Below are 26,971 nucleotides of genomic sequence, written 5' to 3' on the forward strand. Positions count from 1 at the left end.
GTCCTGTCCTGCCGCCAGCGTCCTATCTGAGAGGGTGTTCAGTGCAGCCGGTGGCATCATCACTGACAAGCGCACCCGTCTGTCAGCTGAGAGTGCCGACCGGCTCACTTTGATAAAAATGAACCACCACTGGGTAGAGCCGTCATTTTTGTGCCCACCTGTGTAAAGCACCCCAACATGAAACTCCATGTCTGTACTCAACCTCTCCAATTCCTCCGCATCCTCATACTCATCCACCATAAGCGTTGCACAATTCTGCTAATACTAGGCTCCCTCCACCCTGATTTCCCCCAACTCTGCTGGTTAGAGGCTCCCTCCACCCTGATTTCCACCAACTCTGCTGGTTAGAGGCTCCCTCCACCATGAATTTGCCCAAACTGGGCTGTTTAGAGGCTCCCTCCACCATGAATTGGTCCAAACTGGGGTTTTAGCGGCTCCCTCCACCATTAATTGGTCCAAACTGGGCTGGTTAGAGGCTCCCTCCACCATGAATTGGTCCAAACTGGGGTTTTTAGAGGCTCCCTCCACCATGAATTGGTCCAAACTGGGGTTTTTAGAGGCTCCTTCCACCATGAATTGGTCCAAACTTGGCTGTTTAGAGGCTCCCTCCACCATTAATTGGTCCAAACTGGGCTGGTTAGAGGCTCCCTCCACCATGAATTGGTCCAAACTGGGTTTTTTAGAGGCTCCCTCCACCATGAATTGGTCCAAACTGGGGTTTTTAGAGGCTCCCTCCACCATGAATTGGTCCAAACTGGGCTGTTTAGCGGCTCCCTCCACCATTAATTGGTCCAAACTGGGCTGGTTAGAGGCTCCCTCCACCATGAATTTGCCCAAACTGGGCTGTTTAGAGGCTCCCTCCACCATGAATTTGCCCAAACTGGGCTGGTTAGAGGCTCCCTCCACCATGAATTGGTCCAAACTGGGGTTTTTAGAGGCTCCCTCCACCATGAATTGGTCCAAACTGGGGTTTTTAGAGGCTCCCTCCACCATGAATTGGTCCAAACTGGGGTTTTTAGAGGCTCCCTCCACCATGAATTGGTCCAAACTCGGGTTTTTAGAGGCTCCCTCCACCATGAATTGGTCCAAGCTTGGCTGTTTAGAGGCTCCCTCCACCATTAATTGGTCCAAACTGGGCTGGTTAGAGGCTCCCTCCACCATGAATTGGTCCAAACTGGGTTTTTTAGAGGCTCTCTCCACCATGAATTGGTCCAAACTGGGGTTTTTAGAGGCTCCCTCCACCATGAATTGGTCCAAACTGGGGTTTTTAGAGGCTCCCTCCACCATGAATTGGTCCAAACTGGGGTTTTTAGAGGCTCCCTCCACCATGAATTGGTCCAAACTTGGCTGTTTAGAGGCTCCCTCCACCATTAATTGGTCCAAACTGGGCTGGTTAGAGGCTCCCTCCACCATGAATTGGTCCAAACTGGGTTTTTTAGAGGCTCCCTCCACCATGAATTGGTCCAAACTGGGGTTTTTAGAGGCTCCCTCCACCATGAATTGGTCCAAACTGGGCTGTTTAGCGGCTCCCTCCACCATTAATTGGTCCAAACTGGGCTGGTTAGAGGCTCCCTCCACCATGAATTGGTCCAAACTGGGTTTTTTAGAGGCTCCCTCCACCATGAATTGGTCCAAACTGGGGATTTTAGAGGCTCCCTCCACCATGAATTGGTCCAAACTGGGCTGTTTAGCGGCTCCCTCCACCATTAATTGGTCCAAACTGGGCTGGTTAGAGGCTCCCTCCACCATGAATTGGTCCAAACTGGGGTTTTTAGAGGCTCCCTCCACCATGAATTGGTCCAAACTGGGGTTTTTAGAGGTTCCCTCCACCATGAATTGGTCCAAACTTGGCTGTTTAGAGGCTCCCTCCACCATTAATTGGTCCAAACTGGGCTGGTTAGAGGCTCCCTCCACCATGAATTGGTCCAAACTGGGTTTTTTAGAGGCTCCCTCCACCATGAATTGGTCCAAACTGGGGTTTTTAGAGGCTCCCTCCACCATGAATTGGTCCAAACTGGGCTGTTTAGCGGCTCCCTCCACCATTAATTGGTCCAAACTGGGCTGGTTAGAGGCTCCCTCCACCATGAATTTGCCCAAACTGGGCTGTTTAGAGGCTCCCTCCACCATGAATTTGCCCAAACTGGGCTGGTTAGAGGCTCCCTCCACCATGAATTGGTCCAAACTGGGGTTTTTAGAGGCTCCCTCCACCATGAATTGGTCCAAACTTGGCTGTTTAGAGGCTCCCTCCACCATTAATTGGTCCAAACTGGGCTGGTTAGAGGCTCCCTCCACCATGAATTGGTCCAAACTGGGTTTTTTAGAGGCTCCCTCCACCATGAATTTGCCCAAACTGGGCTGTTTAGAGGCTCCCTCCACCATGAATTGGTCCAAACTGGGCTGGTTAGAGGCTCCCTCCACCATGAATTGGTCCAAACTGGGTTTTTTAGAGGCTCCCTCCACCATGAATTGGTCCAAACTGGGCTGTTTAGCGGCTCCCTCCACCATTAATTGGTCCAAACTGGGCTGGTTAGAGGCTCCCTCCACCATGAATTGGTCCAAACTGGGGTTTTTAGAGGCTCCCTCCACCATGAATTGGTCCAAACTGGGGTTTTTAGAGGCTCCCTCCACCATGAATTGGTCCAAACTTGGCTGTTTAGAGGCTCCCTCCACCATTAATTGGTCCAAACTGGGCTGGTTAGAGGCTCCCTCCACCATGAATTGGTCCAAACTGGGTTTTTTAGAGGCTCCCTCCACCATGAATTGGTCCAAACTGGGGTTTTTAGAGGCTCCCTCCACCATGAATTGGTCCAAACTGGGCTGTTTAGCGGCTCCCTCCACCATTAATTGGTCCAAACTGGGCTGGTTAGAGGCTCCCTCCACCATGAATTTGCCCAAACTGGGCTGTTTAGAGGCTCCCTCCACCATGAATTTGCCCAAACTGGGCTGGTTAGAGGCTCCCTCCACCATGAATTGGTCCAAACTGGGGTTTTTAGAGGCTCCCTCCACCATGAATTGGTCCAAACTTGGCTGTTTAGAGGCTCCCTCCACCATGAATTGGTCCAAACTGGGCTGGTTAGAGGCTCCCTCCACCATGAATTGGTCCAAACTGGGTTTTTTAGAGGCTCCCTCCACCATGAATTTGCCCAAACTGGGCTGTTTAGAGGCTCCCTCCACCATGAATTGGTCCAAACTGGGCTGGTTAGAGGCTCCCTCCACCATGAATTTCCCAAAACTTGGCTGTTTAGAGGCTCCCTCCACCATGAATTGGTCCAAACTGGGCTGGTTAGAGGCTCCCTCCACCATGAATTTGCCCAAACTGGGCTGTTTAGAGGCTCCCTCCACCATGAATTTGCCCAAACTGGGCTGGTTAGAGGCTCCCTCCACCATGAATTGGTCCAAACTGGGGTTTTTAGAGGCTCCCTCCACCATGAATTGGTCCAAACTTGGCTGTTTAGAGGCTCCCTCCACCATTAATTGGTCCAAACTGGGCTGGTTAGAGGCTCCCTCCACCATGAATTGGTCCAAACTGGGTTTTTTAGAGGCTCCCTCCACCATGAATTTGCCCAAACTGGGGTTTTTAGAGGCTCCCTCCACCATGAATTGGTCCAAACTGGGCTGGTTAGAGGCTCCCTCCACCATGAATTGGTCCAAACTGGGGTTTTTAGAGGCTCCCTCCACCATTAATTGGTCCAAACTGGGCTGGTTAGAGGCTCCCTCCACCATGAATTTGCCCAAACTGGGCTGTTTAGAGGCTCCCTCCACCATGAATTGGTCCAAACTGGGTTTTTTAGAGGCTCCCTCCACCATGAATTGGTCCAAACTGGGCTGTTTAGAGGCTCCCTCCACCATGAATTTGCCCAAACTGGGCTGGTTAGAGGCTCCCTCCACCATGAATTGGTCCAAACTGGGCTGGTTAGAGGCTCCCTCCACCATGAATTTGCCCAAACTGGGCTGTTTAGAGGCTCCCTCCACCATGAATTGGTCCAAACTGGGTTTTTTAGAGGCTCCCTCCACCATGAATTGGTCCAAACTGGGCTGTTTAGAGGCTCCCTCCACCATGAATTTGCCCAAACTGGGCTGGTTAGAGGCTCCCTCCACCATGAATTGGTCCAAACTGGGCTGGTTAGAGGCTCCCTCCACCATGAATTTGCCCAAACTGGGCTGTTTAGAGGCTCCCTCCACCATGAATTGGTCCAAACTGGGTTTTTTAGAGGCTCCCTCCACCATGAATTTGCCCAAACTGGGCTGTTTAGAGGCTCCCTCCACCATGAATTTGCCCAAACTGGGCTGTTTAGAGGCTCCCTCCACCATGAATTTGCCCAAACTGGGCTGGTTAGAGGCTCCCTCCACCATGAATTGGTCCAAACTGGGTTTTTTAGAGGCTCCCTCCACCATGAATTTGCCCAAACTGGGCTGGTTAGAGGCTCCCTCCACCATGAATTGGTCCAAACTGGGTTTTTTAGAGGCTCCCTCCACCATGAATTTGCCCAAACTGGGCTGGTTAGAGGCTCCCTCCACCATGAATTGGTCCAAACTGGGTTTTTTAGAGGCTCCCTCCACCATGAATTTGCCCAAACTGGGCTGGTTAGAGGCTCCCTCCACCATGAATTGGTCCAAACTGGGTTTTTTAGAGGCTCCCTCCACCATGAATTTGCCCAAACTGGGCTGGTTAGAGGCTCCCTCCACCATGAATTGGTCCAAACTGGGTTTTTTAGAGGCTCCCTCCACCATGAATTTGCCCAAACTGGGCTGGTTAGAGGCTCCCTCCACCATGAATTGGTCCAAACTGGGTTTTTTAGAGGCTCCCTCCACCATGAATTTGCCCAAACTGGGCTGGTTAGAGGCTCCCTCCACCATGAATTGGTCCAAACTGGGGTTTTTAGAGGCTCCCTCCACCATGAATTTGCCCAAACTGGGGTGTTTAGAGGCTCCCTCCACCATGAATTTGCCCAAACTCTGCTGGTTAGAGGCTCAATCCACCCTGATTTTCAAAACAAATGTTGGTGCCAACCTCAACTTACTACAAGGGCCAAATTCACTGCTGGTGACAAGCTCTCCTCACTGCAAGTGCCAAATACACATGTTTCAAGGTGTTTTCCTACTGTCAGAGAGGTGGTATTGAGTGTGTAAAGTGTGTAGTTGTTAGGCTGTGATGTTGGGGTAATAGAGGGTCTTTGGTGTGTTAGATGCCCCCAGACATGCTTCCCCTGCTGTCCCAGTGTCATTCCAGAGGTGTTGACATCATTTCCTGGGGTGTCATAGTGGACTTGGTGACCCTCCAGACACGGATTTGGGTTTCCCCCTTAACGAGTATCTGTTCCCCATAGACTATAATGGGGTTCGAAACCCATTCGAACACACGAACATTGAGCGGCTGTTCGAATCGAATTTCGAACCTCGAACATTTTAGTGTTCGCTCATCTCTAATACTCACCTGTCCATTTGGCTGGAGATACACCAGAGAGTCCTGGTCTTTGTTTACCACTTGCCTGTGCACGAGCGTGGCAGCACTGCTGAGCGGTTGAGTGCTGATGCTTTATTTCAGCAGAACAACCACTGATTGACTGACCTATCGGAGACCTGGAAAGACACTCTCTGCTGGATACACAGATGAAAAGACAGGTGTATATAGTGTTTGTTATTTAAGTCATACTAGGCAGTAAAAAAGAAATGGGAGACTACTTCAGCACTCAGCCTTACATCCTACTTATTGGATATGATATCTGTAGTTTGCTTTTTATTTATTTATAGTATGTAACATATTGAAGATGCATAGTGACACCATGTAAAAATGCATAAATTGTTTTATTTAAAATACATTCATAAAGAAACATTTTAGCAAAAAAAGACAGTCTTGAAAAGTAGGCCTATATTGTATACAACACATGTAACTGTGATTGAGAAGGCATACAGCAGAATATGGTCCCCTTTGCCAATCCCTTCACTGGTCACCCATTGCCCGGAGAATTGAGTTCAAGTTTCTAACGTTAACATACAAAGCCATCCACAACCTGTCCCCTCCATATATTGCCGACCTAATCTCCCACTACCTGCCCACACATAACCTCAGATCCTCCGAAGACCTCCTACTCTGCTCTGGTCTCATCCCCTATTCACATAACTGTCTCCAAGATTTCTCTTTTGCATCCCCCATACTCTGGAACTCCTTACCAAGACACATAAGACTGACCCCCACAATCACAAACTTCAAGAAGGCACTGAAGACTCGCCTATTCAGGAAGGCCTACAACCTCCAGTAACACTACTGTCACCACACCGCCATCTGAACAGCCTCTCCCCTCTCCTTCTGTGTCTATCCCTCTTCCCTCATAAATTGTAAACCCTTACGGGCAGGGCCCTCTGTTCCACTTGTTCCACTGTGCCAGTCGGTCATTGTTAATATTATATTTGTTTTTATATTTTGTGTACCATATGTAAACCCTCAAATGTAAAGCACCATGGAATTAATGGCGCTATATAAATAAACAGTAATAATAATAATAATATGGTCAAATAAATTAGGCATTAGTCAAGGAGGACTTGCAGGGGGATTAAGGGTATCATGGGTTCTTGGCTTGGGCATCCCTTTCATGACAAAGATCCCTGTGACAAAATAATGCCCCATAGTGGCCGTCAATGCAGTATAATGTCTAATAGTGGCCCCTCCATACAGTGTAATGTCCCATAGTGGCCCCTCCATGAAGTATAATGTCACATATCAGCAGAGCAGCACCTAGCCTTTCTTCTACCTGAGGTGAAAAGTAAAATGGCATCCCCCATATAATATTCCCCCACAAACAAGAACATATACTGAGAATTACACACAACATACAGGAAAAGAGAAGAGGTATTTTGCAGTGTCCATATATAAAGAATAAGGGCAGATACTAGGAATTATACTCAGCATACAGAACAAGAGTAGTAGTACTATGTACTGTCCTTATGTGCAGAATAAGAGAAATGGTACTGTACACCTTACATCGTTTGTGTGTAGTTTAAATATGTTTCAATTTATAATAATGCTGATATCCAGTATGGCAATCCAGTATAGGTGCAGTCTATTTATGGCTGTGTTGTTATGGAAACCTGGTAAATTAAATGTGAACTTATATTGGCTTATACACTTATACAATATTTAAAGACCTGCGAACTGCTATTGACTAGTACAGGTCCTAAATAGCTTGCTTGCTATGTCGTGTATGTCACCTGAAGAAACTGCAAGTTTTCATTGGTCCATAAGTGTCATGTGATCATGTGTATCTGTGTTTGGATATGAGCGAAAAACCTGCAATTGGTTGTTATGGAAACCTGGAGTAAAACTGTGTGTATGTGATCTTGTGTAACAGTGTCATGCACAGTGCCATGTCCCTTTAAGGCTGCTTTTCAGAAGTGAAGACAAATGGCTGGGTTGTTATGAAAACCTGGAGTAAAACTGTGTGCATGTGGAGACTAAGTGCCTGTGAGCTTCTATTGGCTGATAAGGGATATGTGATCATGTTTATGACAGTTGAAATATGAGTGAAAGACTTGCAGTCTTCTATTAGCTAATGCAGGTCATTTTTTTGGGGAATACTGTATCTCAGGAACAGTATGTCCTAGAGAGCTGAGATCCAGTCTAAAACTTTCCTGGACACCTGATGTACCTGTGTTTCAAATTTTGTGAAGATCGGTCCAGTCATTTGTTCGCGCATAAAGAATAGACGGACAGATGGACAGACAGATGGAGAGACAGGCAGACAGATAGACACTCAGACAAACAAAAACTCATATATATATATATATATATATATATATATATATTGAGATATGAGTAGATACTGAGAATTATAGCCAGCATACAGACTAGAGAAGTAGTACTATGCACCATCCATAACTACAGAATAAGAGCAGATTTAGCCACGTAATATTACAGAATTTTCTATGCAAAGATCTTGTAGTCATAGTCAAACCCCCCCCCCCAAAGAACCCCAGGCGATGGGAAGCTCCTGCACTGATCAGTATATGTGGGGACTAATGTACATTGCAGTCATGCACAATTTTTCCCTCATACACATGTGTTGGCTATACAAGTGTGTAGAACAGAAGACTTAATGACAACCCCCTCAAGACTGGGGTCATGCCACCTGAGGCCAGAGTCTCACCTTGCCTTATGAATGATGCAACCCTGCATAGCAATCTTTCATGCAGAATAATGTCCCATAGTGGCCCCTCCATGCAGTATAATGTCTCACTGTAGCCCCTCCACCCATGAATCATTAGTCTGGCATTACACATGTGACTGATGAGCCCCAATTACAGGTCTCAGCCCTCTCTGACATCATTCAGGAAGCCAAAAGAAGCCTGAAAAGGATACACCAGAGTCTAGGGGAGGTGAGTAACAACGTTCTTATATTTGCTGACCTCCCCTAGACCTCTGTTTATTATGCTCTGGCTCTGAAGTGTTAGGTATGAACGAAACTGCCGGTCGAATCTTGAGAATATTTCTAAGACAGATCTCACAATATTCAACCAACACATACTCGCCTCCAGTATACTCCGTGCCATGCCATAGTAATCAACTGTATTGTTGGATGCTAATGAAATTTATTACAATATTGGATCAAAATGGGGCAAATGTGCAGTTGCTGATGGACCCCCTTAAAGCATTTCCACTTGTTGGGTCATATGTTTGGGCAGCATTGACAAGGTGAAAAACCCTTATAACATACAGTAATATCCTCATGCAGATACCTGAGTGAAATGGCAGCAATAGAACATATCCTGAAGCACTGTGAAGAGATTGCTACCAGTCAAATCAGTCCCTGTGCTCAATCGGGCTTGCTATCTAATTTCCCTATCTCAGACAACACAAACTAGGGCCAATTTAATAGAAAGCCAATAATTCTACCTGTTAAAAAAATACAGAGTTATCCCAATGAAGTATCAATCCGTAGATCTCCAGGATTTCACAATAAAAGCAAAAACATTTTGAACTATTGCATCAGAGTGGATCTTTAATTGCTAGGTATGGAATGCTTTAATGCTAACATAAGCCTAATGAATGAAGATCTATTTGAAGCTATTACTTCATGCTATTGCTTTATGCTGCTTATTGCAAATTTCTTGAGTTGTGTGAGAGTACAGGGCTGAATCTTTGGCAATATTATTGTCATTATTGAGTTGTACAGTGGGGAAAATAAAAAAAAAGTTTTTCCACCTACAAAGAATAGAGAGGTCAGTAATGTTTATTGTTGGTACACTTCAACTGTGAGAGACAGAATATAGAAAAAAAAATCCAGAAAATCACATTGTATCATTTTTTAAAAAAATTAATTTGCATTTCATTGCATGAAATAAGCATTTGATCACATACCAACCAGCAGGAATTCTGGCTCTCACAGACCTGTTAGTTTTTCTTTAAAGGGGTATTCCCATGTACATAATTATTTTTAAATTTGTAAATAATTAAAAGTTAAACATTTTTGTAAATATAAGTAATTAAACATTTTGCAGAGTTTTAAAGATTTTCTCTAAATATCTTGTGGTCACAGTCCATGAATGCAGGAACTTTCTAAGGTCAGAAAATCAGCCATGATTTCTTTATTGTGGCCGGGATATCTTCTCATACATGTAATGTCCCTGCCTGATAACCCAGCTACAATAAGAAAATCATGGCTGGGTTCCTGACAAGTCCCAGACCGCAGAAAGTTACTGCATTATTGGTCGTAATCATTGGCAACCGATCAAGACAACAGACTGTCACCACTAAGAAAGTTGGAGAAAATCTTTAAAACTTTGCAGAATTTTTAATTACTTATATTTGCAAAAATGTTTAAATTTAATTATCTACAAATATAGATATGGTTATGTACATGGGAATACCCCTTTAAGAAGCCCTCCTAAGTCTACATTAATTAACTGTATTAATTACACCAGTTTGAACTTATATGTATAAAAGACACCTGCCCATGCACACAATCAATCACCCTCCAACCTCTTCCCTATGGCTAATACCAAAACGCTGTTGTACGAACACCAGGGATAAAATTGTAGATCTGCGCAAGGCTTTGATGGGCTACAGGACAATACGCAAGCAGTTTGGTGAGAAGGCAACACCTGTTGGTGCAATTATTAGAAAATGGAAGAAACACAAAATGACTGCCATTCTTCCCTGGTTTGGGGCTCCATGCAAAATCTCAGTTTGTGGGGTATGGATGATTCTGAGAAAAGTCAGGAATCAGCCCAGAACTACACAGGAGGATCAGGTCAATGAGTTGAAGTAAACTGTGACCACAGTCTCCAAGATTACTGTTAATAACACGCTATGCCTGAATGGATTAAAATCCTGCAGGGGATGCAAGGTCCCTCTGCTAATGCCAGCACATGTCAAGGCAAGTTTGTAGTTTGCCAATGACCATATGGATGATCCATAGGAGGCATGGGACAAGGTCATATGGACAGATGAGACCAAAATAGAACTTCTTGGTATCAACTCAACTCGCTGTGTTTGGAGGAAGAAGAAGGATGGGTAAAACTCCAAGAATACTGACCCAACCATGAAGCATGAAGGTGGAAACATCATACTTCAAGGGTGCTTTCCTGCAAAGTGGAGAAGGCGACAGAACTGTATTGAAGGGAGAATGGATGGGGACATGTATCACAAGATTTTGTCCAACAACCTACTTCCCTCAGTAAAAGCATTGAAGATGGGTCGTGGCTGGGTCTTCCAGCATGAAAATTACTTGAAACACACTGTCACTAAGGAATGGCTCCAAAAGAAGCAGTTCAAGGTCCTGGAGTGGCTTAGCCATTCTCCAGACCTGAAACAAATCAAACATCTTTGGAAGGAGCTACTCAATGTAGCCCAGCAACAGCCCAGAAACCTGAAAGATCTGGATCCCTGCTGCAGTGTGTGAAAACTTGGTCAAGAACTACAGGAAACATCTGACCTCTGTAATTGAAAACCAAGGTTTCTGTGCAATAAAATGCAAATTCATTATTTAAAAATCATACAATGTGATTTTACAGGATTTCTTTTTATATTCTGTCTTTCACAGTTGAAGTGTACATATCATAAAAATTACAGACCTCTCCATTCTTAGTAGGTGGGAAAAACTTGCAAAATCACCAGTGTATTAAATACTTGTTTTACCCATTGTATATGTATTTTTGTTGCTATGTTTACATCTGCTTATGTTCTATTTTTGGAGACTGTCGCAGAAACCACCGAAAATCGTCAGAGAGAAAACTCCTTCATGGAAGACATTTCTCTCTACCATTTTCAGTATAAAAACATTAGACACCCGATGGAGTCCATTATAGTCTACTAGCTGTTACCCGCGACTTCGTCTGCGGTGATTGTAGAAGTGGGTATATACAGGCGCGGGTAAGGTTTTCGTACTGTGTATAAGGTATGGGATATGAAATGTAACTTTGTATCTTGTTTTTGCTGTAATTCAGAGAATACATGAGACTTTTGTGTTGAAGTTAATTTGTATTTGAGCTGCTATATATACAGTGTTGTGAGAAACTTTACATAGTGACTTTGGGACAGAAGTATTTGAAGTTAACCCTTTCCTGCCGATGGCATTTTTTGATTTTCGTTTTTGACTCCCCTCCTTCTAAACCCCATAACTTTTTTATTTCTCTGCTCCCAGAGCCATATGAGGTCTTAATTTTTCCTGGGACAAATTTTTCTTCATGATGTCACCATTAATTATTCTATATAATGTACTGGGAAGCAGGGAAAAAATTCTGAATGGGGTGGATTTGAAGAAAAAATGCAGTTCTGCGACTTTCTTACGGGCTTTGGTTTTACGGCGTTCACTGTGCAACCAAAATGACATGTCCCCTGTATTCTGTGTTTCGTTACGATGCTGGGGATACCAGATTTATATGGTTTTATTTACAATTTGACCCCTAAAAAAATCCCAAACTGTGTTAAAAAATTATTTTTTGAAAAGGCGCCATATTCTGACAGCCGTAACTTTTTTATACGTGCGTGTACGGGGATGTATAGGGCGTCTTTTTTTGCGGGACCGGGTGTACTTTGTAGTTCTACCATTTTCGGGAAATGTTATTGCTTTGATCACTTTTTATTCAATTTTTTATCAGAATCAAAACAGTGAAAAAATGGCGGTTTGGCACTTTTGACCATTTTTCCCGCTACGGCGTTTACCGAACAGGAAAAATATTTGTATATCTTTGTAGAGCGGGCGATTTCGGACGTGGGGATACCTAACGTGTATGTGTTTCACAGTATTTAACTACTTTTATATGTGTTCTAAGGAAAGGGGGGTGATTTGAATTTTTAATCCTTTTTATTTATTTTTTTATATTTTTTTTACTTTTTGTAAACTTTTTTTTTTGCATTTATTAGACGGCCTAGGGGTATTGACATGGGTGGGCGGTGTTGCGGATTGTCAGAGTGGTGGGGGTCGGCAAACATGGCTGCTCCGGAGCGTTAAAGAGAGCCTCCTGAAGTATCGTTAAGGTGAGGGGCAAAGTGGTAAAGTGTATGTATATGTGATTGTGTGGGGTTAGGGGCGAGGCTGAAGAGGGCAATATGAATTTTGGGGCTTGCTATGGTCCAAAGTGTGTGAGATTGCAGAGATGGTGGTGTGAGTTTGGGTTTTGTGGGGGTCCTGGCACAAACGTATGTGCGCTATTATGACAAAAAGTAGCCTATTGCGCAATTGGGTGTATTAACTATGTTTGTGGAAAATTTCAGCCAAATCAGTGGAGCGGTTTTTCCGTGATTGAGGAACAAACATCCGAACATCCAAACTCACAAACCCACAAACTTTCACATTTATAATATTAATAGGATGAGGTCCACAAGGGTCTGCGGTTAACCACTGTTTTAATGGTTCAACTCTCCATTGTTCAGGTCCCGTGGCACACCCGAATAACAGATACTCATGCAAAGATGTGATCTTAGCCCCACTGGAAGAATGACGCTTCAGATTAATACATTTTACACCATATATAACCCTTGTTTTGTTAGAACTAGAGATGAGTGAGTACTATTCGAAACAGTAGTTTCGAATAGCATGCTCCCATAGGAATGAATGGACGCAGCCGGCACACAACCGGGGCCGGAGTCCTGCCGCTTAACCTCACTACCATTGAAACTACCGTTTCAAATAGCACTCACTCATCTCTAGTTATAACTATGTGTTGCTAACAATTTTGGCTTCATGGTGACTATGATGGACTAAACAATAATAGAAAAAAGTGTAATAATGATTTATTACAAAAATAAACAACAAGTATAAAAAAATTCCTTTAGCTAAATGTTTGTACCAAAATAAAAATAAAATACACATAATTGGTATCTCCATGTTCATAATGACCCCTATGATAAATTCTATATAAAAATACTAAAACAATGTTGAGATGTTTCCAATAATCCATAAAGAGGTTAACATAACGGGACGCCAATCCATGGTGCTACCCATACACTCACAATAAAACCTTGAATTATAAGCAAAATAGTTGTAAGATTTTACTTGTAATGCCAACTGTATGCATATCATGACTGCGGTGTCATGTTCTAAGCTTCAGCTGCCATTTTGTTACATTACACAACTAACTTTTTTTGGCTGCTATTTGGCTATTTGGAAGGAGAGGACCATTTTGAAATACATAACGGATGATATTGTTATATTGTACTAATAAGTTGTACTGCTATCTGCATCTCTATTCAATTAGAGGTTTGGTATAGTTTTAAGGATATTGCCATGCTCATATGCACCATTTTTATTCATGTATTAAGTTCAACACTGCTTCAGTGCATTGAGTTCTACTTAGATATACTTTAATCATTTTTAACGAATCCACTTTTATGAATGAAGTTAGCCTTTAAGTTACCACCATGGGTATAAATAATGTATGAAAATGGAAAATATTTAAATTGTAAAATCCATGTCTGAGGACATCTGCTGTAGAAAGTAGAAGTGTGATCACACTTTCCATAAATAAATCTGAAAAGTAGATCGGAGACTCATCAGTTCTGTTACCATAAATAAGACAAGATACATTATCCCAATCCCACAATCTGCTATATTTCTGTACACTTTTGGTGACTTGCAAGTTCATATTAACGTGAAAAGACATGTTTATGAGTCACATTGGTTCCTTCAATCCTTAACCATTCCAGCATTCCCAAAAACTGCTGTTAGAAGGCTACGAAAGACTACACCGCTACAGACAAATGCTATGTGCAGTAAATTGAGAGAATACGGCTCCTTTAAAAGACAGTGAGGGAAATGTATTGTTACTGGCACAGAGTAAGTCTGGTGTGTCTGTCATTTCCCCAGGGCGCGTGTGCCAGATTTATCAACCGAATGTGCATGCTGTTGATGTATCTGGCAGAAACAGAAAATAATGTCACGTTGGCATGGCGCTACTGTATAGCATCACCGATTTTATAGACACATTAGTTGTACAGATGCTTTATAAATATAGCTGTATAGATCCTCAAAAATATGTCAATGGAATCATAAAGCATCCATCAGTCTTTCATCTATTTTATGCTTTGGTGATACACTATCTTCAAGAGAGGAAGACAAATAAACTAGGGTGTGATCCATAATACAGACATCTTGAACTTTCTTTTTGATGTCCTGAATGTTTTTTAATGGGTATTTTCTCCTACAAAACTGAAATACATAGCCCATGCTGTTTATTTTATTCAATGATTCCTGTTTGAATGATAATATTGGTCCAACTGAGTTTGCACACAGTATTATAGACAGTATACTTCTGAATGGTTATTATATTACAGACTGTATTTTCTCCTAGGTACAAACACCCCTGACTCAATATCTATACTATATTCAGATGACAGCATGCCTAGGACAGTTTCCCATAGAAGTCACTGAACAACTCCACCTAATTATTAAAGGGGCTCTATCATTGGAAAAAGTCATTTTTAACTAATCACATCTTTGCTTAGCCTTTAGAAATGCTATTCCACACCTACCTTTAGTATGTAAATTGCCTCAGTGGTTTCTGAATAAGTCCGTTTTTATTCATATACTAATGAGCTTCCAGCCAGCACAGGAAGTTCCCAGCAGCACTCGTCCCTGCTATTATCTCCTATGCGTGTGTGCAAACAGGAAGCTGAGTCATAATCATCATCATCAGCAGCCTGTGCTGTATACACTCATAGGAAACTATAGCAAAGAGGGTGCACAATGCATCGTGCACCAGTCTAATTAGCATGTGAATAAAAACGGACTTATTAAAAAAACACTGAGGCAATTTGCATACAAAAGGTAGGTGTGGAATAGACTTTCTAAAGGCTATTCAAGGATGTGATTAGTTAAAAATGACTTTTCCCAATGATGGAGCCCCTTTAAGCTGCTTAGGCCATATGCCAAAACTTTCACCTTTTTACACCTTAACTGAGAAAAATAAATTGAAAAGGGATTTTGCTAAGTGTTTGTTCCATCCAAAACTCTTATACATGTAGTCTAAGACTGGTTGCAGATGACCGTGCTGCAACCAGCTAGCCGTGAAATAAAAGCACGGACTGTACATGGGGGACACAGTGATGTCCGCGTGTGCCACCCGTGCACTGGCCATGCTTCTGCAGCCCCTTTCATGAAATGAATAGGAGCCACGGAAGCAGGGCCTAAAAATAGGAAAGGAATAGGACCTGTCCTATCTGATGCGGCCCAAACTGACGGCTCGCACATGGGACCGTGAAAATCATGATCGTGTGTATGGACCCATAGAAAAGAATGGGGATAGCATATGGACAGCACACTGGCCCACAACATGGTCCTCTGCATGGGGCCTAAGATGGATTTTTCTAAAATTGAGTTGAAGATATTCAATAACTACATCTGAAATCTTTAAAGATTAGATGAGCAGTCCAAGAACCATGTTTGGTCCACGATCTGAGGAGTTAACTATGTAAATACATCTAGGTTGTAGATTCCTCAATTTAAAGTGTCATAAAATGCCATTGTATTCCCTTTTATTACACTTTAAGAATAATATGTGACAACTCCTGAACATAGTTATAAATGCAGACCGATAATGATGAGAAAATGTCACTATTTACATTTCAATTACAAAGAATTTTAATGTCACCGCTGCTTTTTTTTATTAGGAACTCAATAATTGACAGTTTTGGGCTTAATAAAAAAAAGAACAGAATCGCTCATTGTAGATGTACAGAAAATGCTAGGAATGACTAAGACATGCACTTCAGAGAAAAGTGTAATCTGGACACAGATAATTCGACGCTTGCTGGAATTTCCAGTTATAAATGTCATTTTTAATGATCTAGTCTATGTTTGTCATGACATTTGATATACGATTTTTATCTTTTAGTCTGCTACATGCCCCGATTTTCAACCTCATTTTGTGAGTAAATTTGTTAAATTAAATTGCCTCTTAATGTCAAGGTTAAAGGCATCCACCGCTATCCGTTTTTAAGGCAGCGCTTTTGTTACAATGACAATACATAACATTAGCTCAAACTAGGCACATACAGGCAATGTTTTGAATATACATTTAAAGTGTAAGACTATGTAGGGTGGAATGATAACATACACGACTGGATATAGAGGTAAAGTTGCTGTCTTACAAAGACATTTAAGATGTATTGACTGGTCAGCACCACAGAAGTGCAAATAATTCAATCATTTTAAGAATTATTTTTTTGTCTGGTTGTGACAATAAAAAAACTATTAAACCCAGAATCCAAAACTCATAAAACCTATGCATACAAAAGATTTGAACAAGTGCCAATAGAACTTTATATACCCATAGACCAGTATGAGAGTACAAAAATATAAATAGTTAAATAAATGCCCAGCAAACCTTAAATAAGTAATGTGGATACATATTATTTGTGCAGTTGGTTATAAGGTTTATAACAATATTGATGAATAAAGTGATGTTTCAGATCTTAAATCCTTTTTCAAACTTTCTAGTGTTACACCCCGTTCACACGGCGGAAAATGAAGAGAAAATTCCTCTTTATTTTCTGCCGCCGGCGTTTTCACATGGCTAGTCATGACGAGATGCCGATGCAGTGCATCAACATTCAGTCGTGGCATCCCACTCCTGATTAGGCCCGGATGAATGAGCCTGAGTCACAAGCCAAGGATGCCATGGCTGACCCAGCCGTGGAATCCGCCTGAAGATAGGTCATGTTGCTGAAAAAAATCACTGGTGGTAAAAAACTGCTAGTGACTGCCATTGAAATGAATGGGAGGCTTTTTTGCAGGCAGATTTTAAGAAAGATTCCTCATCAAAATCCACCTGAAAAGAACTCAGTGTGAACTGACCTTTAAAGGTCAGTAACTCAAGTGCGTTAGACTAAGTCCCCACATAGCGGACCGTAGCAAAAAAGTGCTGCGCTGCTCTGGCATTAGCCTGGAAATCCTATTACTAGACCCGCAACTGCAAAAAGCTGAATTGAAATAGCTGAGCCAGAGCTCACATGGCATTGAATGTCCGATTACGACCAGCAGCAGGAAACATAAAGCCCAATGGTTTGTTTGGACAACCATAGAATAGAGCAGATGTGATGCAATGGTACTACACGGTGCTGTAAGAACACTGCTATGAAACCAACAGACAGATTTAGGAAAATATCTAAAAGAAAAACTGTCATTGTTGCCCATTTTAATCAATCACAACACAACCTTCATTTTTAGAATGCACTGCATTGTGTTTGGTTACTATGAAGAATTAGAACATTTTATAAATCTGTCCCAAAGTCTGAGATTCTTTTCACAAGAAATAAGTGCAAAGACACTAGCAAGCACTGTGATCATGTAATAACAGATTAACTATGAAACTACCCATATGACGTAGAAAACATGCACGCTAGGTGTAAAGGCACCAATATAAATACACATCTTAGTAGTAACCATGACTGTTAAACTGGAAGCAGCAATAATGTCAGGGTCCGTATAGAGAATTTGTCAGTAGTACAGGTACAATAGTTATATGTAGTGATCCCAGATGATAGTGAAAGGCTTAAAGGTGAATGCAAGATAATGTTCGTGTAAGGCTGGGTTCACACTATTGCTCGGTTTTCGTCCTTCAGCTGTCCATGCGAAAACCATGCCTGCCTAAAAAAGCAGTTACCTGTGGAAACCCATGAACCCCATAGACTATAATGGGGTCTGCTGGGTATCCACACGGTTTCTGACGATTTTATACTGAAATATCTGGATTTAAGAGTAATCTCGGGCTGATTTGCCCAAACGCTAGTGTGAATCTAATGTAATTGATTACCATATTTTGCAATTACTGTATTCAGTAAACTAAAAGGAAGCAGAAGTATGCTGCATCAGAAAAAGCAATTTCTTTCATGATATTTTGCAGCACCACAATGTACCTTGTAGACAATATATACAGTCCTATGAAAAAGTTTGGGCACCCCTATTAATCTTAATCATTTTTAGTTCTAAATATTTTGGTGTTTGCAACAGCCATTTCAGTTTGATATATCTAATAACTGATGGACACAGTAATATTTCAGGATTGAAATGAGGTTTATTGTACTAACAGAAAAGGCGCAATATGCATTAAACCAAAATTTGACCGGTGCAAAAATATGGGCACCTCAACAGAAAAGTGACATTAATATTTAGTACATCCTCCTTTTGCAAAGATAACAGCCTCTAGTCACTTCCTGTAGCTTTTAATCAGTTCCTGGATCCTGGATGAAGGTATTTTGGACCATTTCTTTCTACAAAACAATTCAAGTTCAGTTAAGTTTGATGGTCGCCGAACATGGACAGCCCGCTCTCAAATGATCTGAAAACAAAGATTGTTCAACATAGTTGTTCAGGGGAAGGATACAAAAAGTTGTCTCAGAGATTTAACCTGTCAGTTTCCACTGTGAGGAACACAGTAAGGAAATGGAAGACCACAGGGACAGTTCTTGTTAAGCCCAGAAGTGGCAGGCCAAGAAAAATATCAGAAAGGCAGAGAAGAAGAATGGTGAGAACAGTCAAGGACAATCCACAGACCACCTCCAAAGAGCTGCAGCATCATCTTGCTGCAGATGGTGTCACTGTGCATCGGTAACAATACAGCGCACTTTGCACAAGGAGAAGCTGTATGGGAGAGTGATGAGAAAGAAGCCGTTTTTGCACGTACGCCACAAATAGAGTTGCCTGAGGTATGCAAAAGCACATTTGGAGAAGCCAACTTCATTTTGGAAACAAAGATTGAGTTGTTTGGTTATAAAAAAGGGCGTTATGCATGGCGTCCAAAAAGAAACAGCATTCCAAGAAAAACACATGCTACCCACTGTAAAATTTGGTGGAGGTTCCATCATGCTTTGGGGCTGTGTGGCCAATGCCGGCACCGGGAATCTTGTTAAAGTTGAGGGTCGCATGGATTCCACTCAGTATCAGCAGATTCTTGAGAATAATGTTCAAGAATCAGTGACAAAGTTGAAGTTACGCCGGGGATGGATATTTCAGCAAGACAATGATCCAAAACACTGCTCCAAATCAACTCAGGCATTCATGCAGAGTAACAATTACAATGTTCTGGAATGGCCATCCCAGTCCCCAGACCTGAATATCATTGAACATCTGTGGGATGATTTGAAGCGGGCTGTCCATGCTCGGCGACCATCTAACTTAACTGAACTTGAATTGTTTGTCCAAAATACCTTTATCCAGGATCCAGGAACTGATTAAAAGCTACAGGAAGCGACTAGAGGCTGTTATCTTTGCAAAAGGAGGATCTACTAAATATTAATGTCACTTTTCTGTTGAGGTGCCCATACTTTTGCACCGGTCAAATTTTGGTTTAATGCATATTGCACATTTTCTGTTAGTACAATAAACCTCATTTCAATCCTGAAATATTACTGTGTCCATCAGTTATTAGATATATCAAACTGAAATGGCTCTTGCAAATACCAAAATATTTAGAACTAAAAATGATTAAGATTAATAGGGGTGCCCAAACTTTTTCATAGGACTGTAAGGCCTTTTCCATAATGTGTGCTATCCACATCATTTGCAGGTAATAGGAGAGTATATATTGCAGAAAACCAAGATACATAAGTATCATGTAGGTATATAAGTTTACATCATAGCTAGAGATGAGCGAATACTGTTTGGATCAGCCGATCTGAACAGCACGCTCGCATAGAAATGAATGGACGTAGCCGACACGCGGGGGGTTAAGCGGCCGGCCGCCATCAAAGCGGAAGTACCAGGTGCTTCCATTCATTTCTATGGAGCGTGCTATTTGGATCGGCTGATCCGAACAGTACTCGCCCATCTCTAATCATAGCCTGTAGAACATGTAGATCAAATTTCTTATAATGGCTCCATTGTTTTTATTAGAGATGAGCGAACACTAAAATGTTCGAGGTTCGAAATTCGATTCGAACAGCCGCTCACTGTTCGAGTGTTCGAATGGGTTTCGAACCCCATTATAGTCTATGGGGAACATAAACTCGTTAAGGGGGAAACCCAAATTCGTGTCTGGAGGGTCACCAAGTCCACTATGACACCCCAGGAAATGATACCAACACCCTGGAATGACACTGGGACAGCAGGGGAAGCATGTCTGGGGGCATAAAAGTCACTTTATTTCATGGAAATCCCTGTCAGTTTGCGATTTTCGCAAGCTAACTTTTCCCCATAGAAATGCATTGGCCAGTGCTGATTGGCCAGAGTACGGAACTCGACCAATCAGCGCTGGCTCTGCTGGAGGAGGCGGAGTCTAAGATCGCTCCACACCAGACTCCATTCAGGTCCGACCTTAGACTCCGCCTCCTCCGGCAGAGCCAGCGCTGATTGGCCGAAGGCTGGCCAATGCATTCCTATGCGAATGCAGAGACTTAGCAGTGCTGAGCCAGTTCTGCTCAACTGCACATCTGATGCACACTCGGCACTGCTACATCAGATGTAGCAATCTGATGTAGCAGAGCCGAGGGTGCATTAGAACCCCTGTGCAAACTCAGTTCACGCTAATAGAATGCATTGGCCAGCGCTGATTGGCCAATGCATTCTATTAGCCCGATGAAGTAGAGCTGAATGTGTGTGCTAAGCACACACATTCAGCTCTACTTCATCGGGCTAATAGAATGCATTGGCCAGCGCTGATTGGCCAGAGTATGGAACTCGACCAATCAGCGCTGGCTCTGCTGGAGGAGGCGGAGTCTAAGATCGCTCCACACCAGTCTCCATTCAGGTCCGACCTTAGACTCCGCCTCCTCCAGCAGAGCCAGCGCTGATTGGCCGAATTCCGTACTCTGGCCAATCAGTGCTGGCCAATGCATTCTGTTGGCGTGATGAAGCAGTGCTGAATGTGTGTGTTTAGCTCAACTACACCGGTGGAGTAGTTGAGCTAAGCACACAGATTCAGCTCTGCTTCAATCAGCGCTGGCCAATGCATTCTATTAGTTTGATGAAGCAGAGTGTTCACAAGGGTTCAAGCGCACCCTCGGCTCTGATGTAGCAGAGCCGAGGGTGCACAAGGGTTCAAGTGCACCCTCGGCTCTGATGTAGCAGAGCCGAGGCTGCACAAGGGTTCAAGCGCACCCTCGGCTCTGATGTAGCAGAGCCGAGGGTGCACAAGGGTTCAAGCGCACCCTCGGCTCTGATGTAGCAGAGCCGAGGCTGCACAAGGGTTCAAGCGCATCCTCGGCTCTGATGTAGCAGAGCCGAGGGTGCACAAGGGTTCAAGTGCACCCTCGGCTCTGCTACATCAGAGCCGAGGGTGCGCTTGAACCCTTGTGCAGCCTCGGCTCTGCTACATCAGAGCCGAGGGTGCGCTTGAACCCTTGTGCACACTCTGCTTCATCAAGCTAATAGAATGCATTGGCCAGCGCTGATTGAAGCAGAGCTGAATCTGTGTGCTTAGCTCAACTACTACTACTAGTTGAGCTAAACACACACATTCAGCACTGCTTCATCACGCCAACAGAATGCATTGGCCAGCACTGATTGGCCAGAGTACGGAATTTGGCCAATCAGCGCTGGCTCTGCCGGAGGAGGTGGAGTCTAAGGTCGGACCTGAATGGAGACTGGTGTGGAGCGATCTTAGACTCCACCTCCTCCAGCAGAGCCAGCGCTGATTGGTCGAGTTCCGTACTCTGGCCAATCAGCGCTGGCCAATGCATTCTATTAGCGTGAACTGAGTTTGCACAGGGGTTCTAGTGCACCCTCGGCTCTGCTACATCAGATTGCTACATCTGATGTAGCAGTGCCGAGTGTGCATCAGATGTGTAGTTGAGCAGCATTGGCCAGCCTTCGGCCAATCAGCGCTGGCTCTGCCGGAGGAGGCGGAGTCTAAGGTCGGACCTGAATGGAGACTGGTGTGGAGCGATCTTAGACTCCGCCTCCTCCTTCAGAGCCAGCGCTGATTGGCCGAATTCCGTACTCTGGCCAATCAGCACTGGCTAATGCATTGTATTGGCGTGATGAAGCAGTGCTGAATGTGTGTGCTTAGCACACACATTCAGCTCTACTTCATCGGGCTAATAGAATGCATTGGCCAATCAGCGTTGGCCAATGCATTCTATTAGCTTGATGAAGCAGAGTGTGCACAAGGGTTCAAGCGCACCCTCGGCTCTGATGTAGCAGAGCCGAGGGTGCACAAGGGTTCAAGCGCACCCTCGGCTCTGATGTAGCAGAGCCGAGGGTGCACAAGGGTTAAAGTAGTTCATGATAGAAATCCTTTCTCCTCATATAAAGAATACATGACTTAAATCTAAAGTAGCCCTAGGTAATGTTATATAGTTATAGTGCACAGAGTTTTATGAATCTGAAAAGGCTTCTAAGTAGCCATCCATTTCTTAAGGAGTATACTGGACAAAAAATGTCAGATGGTTTTGTCATAGAACACTAAAGAGAAATAAAGGAACCATAATTTGGACAGATGGTCATAGTTCAGAGGGGAAAGAGAACCTGTCACTGGGAAACTGCAGTGCTATATCCAGGCAATGTGTTATACAGCGGGGGGAGATGAGCAGATTGATATATCATTTTACAGAAAAATATTTAATTCTGTGTAACCTGTCATTGAGTCATTAAAATCTCAGCTTTCTTTGCTCTTTTTCTTGCTATATATGCACAGCCAATCACCGAGGAACGCTCATTGATTTTAGGGCAAAGAAAAGGCAGAAATTTCCATAAATAAACTTTAAGTTTTAGTCAATTTTTTTCCCACATATCTACGTATTAATCTGCTCAGTTCCTATTGCTCTATAGTATGCTAACTGCAGATTACATTGCATTTTCTTGGTAACAGGTGCTCTTTAAATCCAATACATTTCTCTGTTTTTTAGGATCATTATATTGCCACCTTCTCTGTATGTATTGTGCTATAAGCAGTCATTAGTAACAACAATGCAAGAACAAGTTCCACTTCTGGAACATTCTCCTCTATATTAGGTAAAGTTTGGCCAGTAGTTTATTTAATCATATCTCCTCCGGACTCCTCATTGACTCCAATCACCTGGAACATTTTATCAAATTTTTTTTACCATAATATATCTGCAAAACCTCCATCAAAATAACCAGTATTGTTTTCTAAAGGAAAAAAGAAATCACTTGCCTTCCTTTCATTAGCCAGTATCCCATCCAATTTGCAGGTACTGTAAAATGCTGCATTTCTGCAAAGTGGGGTTTCAGCCTTAAGGCTTAAGCCACACGTTGCAGAAACACAGCTTTTTTTTGTTTCAGAATTGTACTGGTTTTTTTTTGTTAGCCATAACCAGCAGTGGATTGAGCAGGAGGTAGAAGTTTAAGAACTTCCTAAATATTTCCTATTCTTTTTGTAGCCATTCTTGACCTCAGCTCAAAAAAACTGCAGCAAAATCTGCGACAAAAAAATGCTGCGTTTCTGTAATGGGTGGCCTTAATCTCAAGGGGTTTGAACACTGGAAAACCACAGGTTCTGGGAACAACATGAAATAAAGAATAAAGTGATACCTGGTCCTCTGCTCAGGCTTTACCCCTCCCATTTTATCAGTTGCCAGCACTGGACAATCTGGAAATGAAATGGTTTAGGTAACTGCTGTGGAGGTAGATGAGTATCACTTTATTTTGATTATTTTACCCCACCTCCTTGGTTTTCTAGTGATTCTGAGAAACCCTTATTAGGTTAAGGCCAGGGCTTCATGTGGCGTAAACGCCACCCTTTATTTGCATCGAAAATACCACGTTAAAACCGGCTGCATTTTACAGTCACTGCAAAATGGATGGGATTCTAGTGAATCTGCATCTGCACATTGCAGATAAATACGCACAGTGGAAACGCTGCGACTTCCAAAACCATCCTGAAAATCGCAGCATGACAATTATACTTCTGGTAGTGCTGGTGGTTTCACTATAGCTATAACGGAAGCTGATGTTATGTGAAAAGCGTTGCGGGAAATACTGTGATGCATTGCCATTGCCGTTTTTCCCACAGCACTTTTGGCTGTCTGGAGACAAAGCAAAAAATCCCACTATGTTTAGAGCACTAGCTGTGCTTTATATAAGTGGGGCCTTGGCCTTAAAATATGCTTCTATGCAATAATCATCCATCCCTATTGTGCTAGCTGGTGCAGATTTGTCCACCATTAACTTTCTTTTAATTTGCTTAAAGACTGCAATTTCTTAACTGAAATCAACACAACACAATATTGTAATATACAAAACCCGTAAAAGACTGATGTGGCTAAACATAGCCACAAAAAGTATTTTATAAAGTATTGCATATCGTAAGCAAGCTACTTATCTTGTGACACATATCTGGACATGTCAAAAGAAGAGGAGACGAGGTAAGGAAGGAGACTGCATTTCTACATACACTTGGGCAGAACCTTTAATTAAACCAATCCTATACCCTCAGGGGTGAGCCTGCTCCTTTCGCCGCCCGAGGCTAACTGCAGAAAGCCGCTCCCCCCCTGCTGGGAGGAGGGGGCGGGTCGGGGCGTGGCCGAGTGAAGGGGCGGGGCTTAGCGCCATTCGCCGGCAGAGAGTAGGCCCGGAGACTGCCTGCTCTCTGCCTGAGCGTGAAGGGAGGCTGCTGGAGCAGCGCTGCTCCAGCGGCCTCCCCAAACCACTGCTCGGTGATAAGCCAGTCCAAGACAGCTTGTCCTGGACTGGCTTAGGGAAGCAAAAATGCCGCCCTCCCTGAGGCCCTGGCATAGTGCCGCCCGAAGCGCTCGCTTCAGGTCGCCTCATGGGAGGTGCGGCGCTGTATACCCTGAAGAAGAGTAGCTTACATGTTGGCTAATCCAGAATTCTCTATATTTTCCAAGAAAACTCTCTTGTGGAGTCTGTCTGACCATTTTCTCATTATTTCCCTAACTGAATAACTTCTTAAATAACTTTTCAAACACAAATTTAACTCTTGTTCCTTCCTTTGTCAGCAGCAGTATTCTGAACACTAGGTACCAGGTTACACACCGTATTATACAATATCCTGCGGCAGAAATGTGCCTGTATACTTCTAAATATAGTTCTGAACGGGGAACTGTAAGTATAAGCTTGCTGGGTCCCTCAGGGGGAAAAGTACTATATGAAATTAAGCCCTCAATCACTGAAACGTTCATTGTGCTTGTGCACAATTAGTTTTGATCAATACATACACTAATATGCAGCCTATGCAGTAAAGTATTCATTATCTCTGCTGTAAATTTAGCAAGCGGTATGAGGTTCATTTAGCTACATTTACTGGCTTAAAAGAGTACAAAATGTTAAATTACTTAAAATACATATATTTACTCTAGGCTTTATTATGTCTGCTCTGGGCAAAACGGCAAAGTGTATTTTACCTCTATATACATCTATTGAGAGAACTATATGTAGATAGACATGAAATAAAGGGACGACATGTGACAGTATACACCAATTAGCCATAACATTTAAATTTCTTGCCTAATATTGTATATGCCCAACAAAACCACACTGACTCATGGAGAGATACACTTCACAAGACCTCTGAAGACGCAGTATTTGCCACCGAAGCGTGGGCAGAAGATCCATTAAGCTGTGGAAGTTGCAAGATGAGGCTTTTTTAGAAAATTCCACAAACCAATTCATCACATTGAACTCTTTGTTTTATTTCTCAAACCATTTCTGAACATTATCCTGCTGAGAGAAACCATTAAAGGGATCCTATCATTAAAAAGCAATTTTTTGTCCCTAACACGTAGGAATAGGCTTAAGGCCTTCTCTTACCTCCTACCTTCACCTGTCTTCTCCGCGTCGCCATTCAGTGGAAATCTTGGTTTTCTTCTGTATGCAAATGAGTTCTCTCGCAGCACTGGGGGCGGTCCTCAGCGCTCAAACAGCACTGGGGCATCCCCAATGCTGTGAGAGAACTCCCCAGTGCCGCCTCTATCTTCGCCTTCGGCCTCTCCCTGTGTCTTCTTCCGGTATTGGCTTCAAACTACTGGGTATGCGCAGTTGGCTCTGCCATCAGGCCTCGGGCAGAGCCGTCTGCGCATTCTGGTGCCATGCTTTTATCAGGTAAGTGACATAAATGAAGGCCATTCTTATGATATTAAAGTAAACTTGATTCATGGGTCCAGACGACCTCCTACTCATTGCCCCATGGTCCAATTCTGATACCCACATGCCTATTGTAGGTAACTTGGGCTCAGTATGGTCACTCTGATTTAGTCTCCATGTCTATACACAGAGAAGCTATAATGCAGTCTGTTTAGACACCATCTTATTATAGTCAGAACTGCTTGGTATTCATGAAATGGTTGACATTAATAAAATGATATAAATTGCGCCTTATTTGTCATCCTTTTAAGCCATTTTCTGACAGTTTTGCACATGCCTAGAATTATTTGACTCTCAGAAAAAGTGGGCAAGGTGCTGAGAAAGTAGTCAAATTCAACAATCGGGCCTAATACAAAAATTGCATTTCTAGACACAAATTGTGTGGTGCAAAGCGAAATGATAAAAATGTTTACAGGTTTCATCCTATTTACCTGTTTTACCCGGCAGTATCTCATGTATTTCAAGCTGTTTTCATGCAC

The 26,971-nt window shown here is 42.9% G+C and overlaps 1 protein-coding gene and 1 long non-coding RNA gene across 3 annotated transcripts in view; one reads left to right on the forward strand and one right to left on the reverse strand.

Moving 5' to 3' along the window:
• Positions 1-26,971, forward strand: part of GRM8 (glutamate metabotropic receptor 8) — a 744,367-nt gene that overhangs the window by 75,184 nt on the left and 642,212 nt on the right. The gene's annotated exons all lie outside the window — the stretch shown is intronic.
• Positions 6,180-26,971, reverse strand: part of LOC142203452 (uncharacterized) — a 183,670-nt gene continuing 162,878 nt past the window's right edge. For both annotated transcript variants that reach the window (XR_012716110.1, XR_012716109.1), the window contains exon 3: positions 6,180-6,292. This is a non-coding gene — a long non-coding RNA (uncharacterized LOC142203452). The remainder of the gene's footprint in view (positions 6,293-26,971) is intronic.

This window comes from Leptodactylus fuscus, chromosome 5 (genome assembly GCF_031893055.1).
Source record: "Leptodactylus fuscus isolate aLepFus1 chromosome 5, aLepFus1.hap2, whole genome shotgun sequence".
NCBI classification, from domain to species: domain Eukaryota; kingdom Metazoa; phylum Chordata; class Amphibia; order Anura; family Leptodactylidae; genus Leptodactylus; species Leptodactylus fuscus.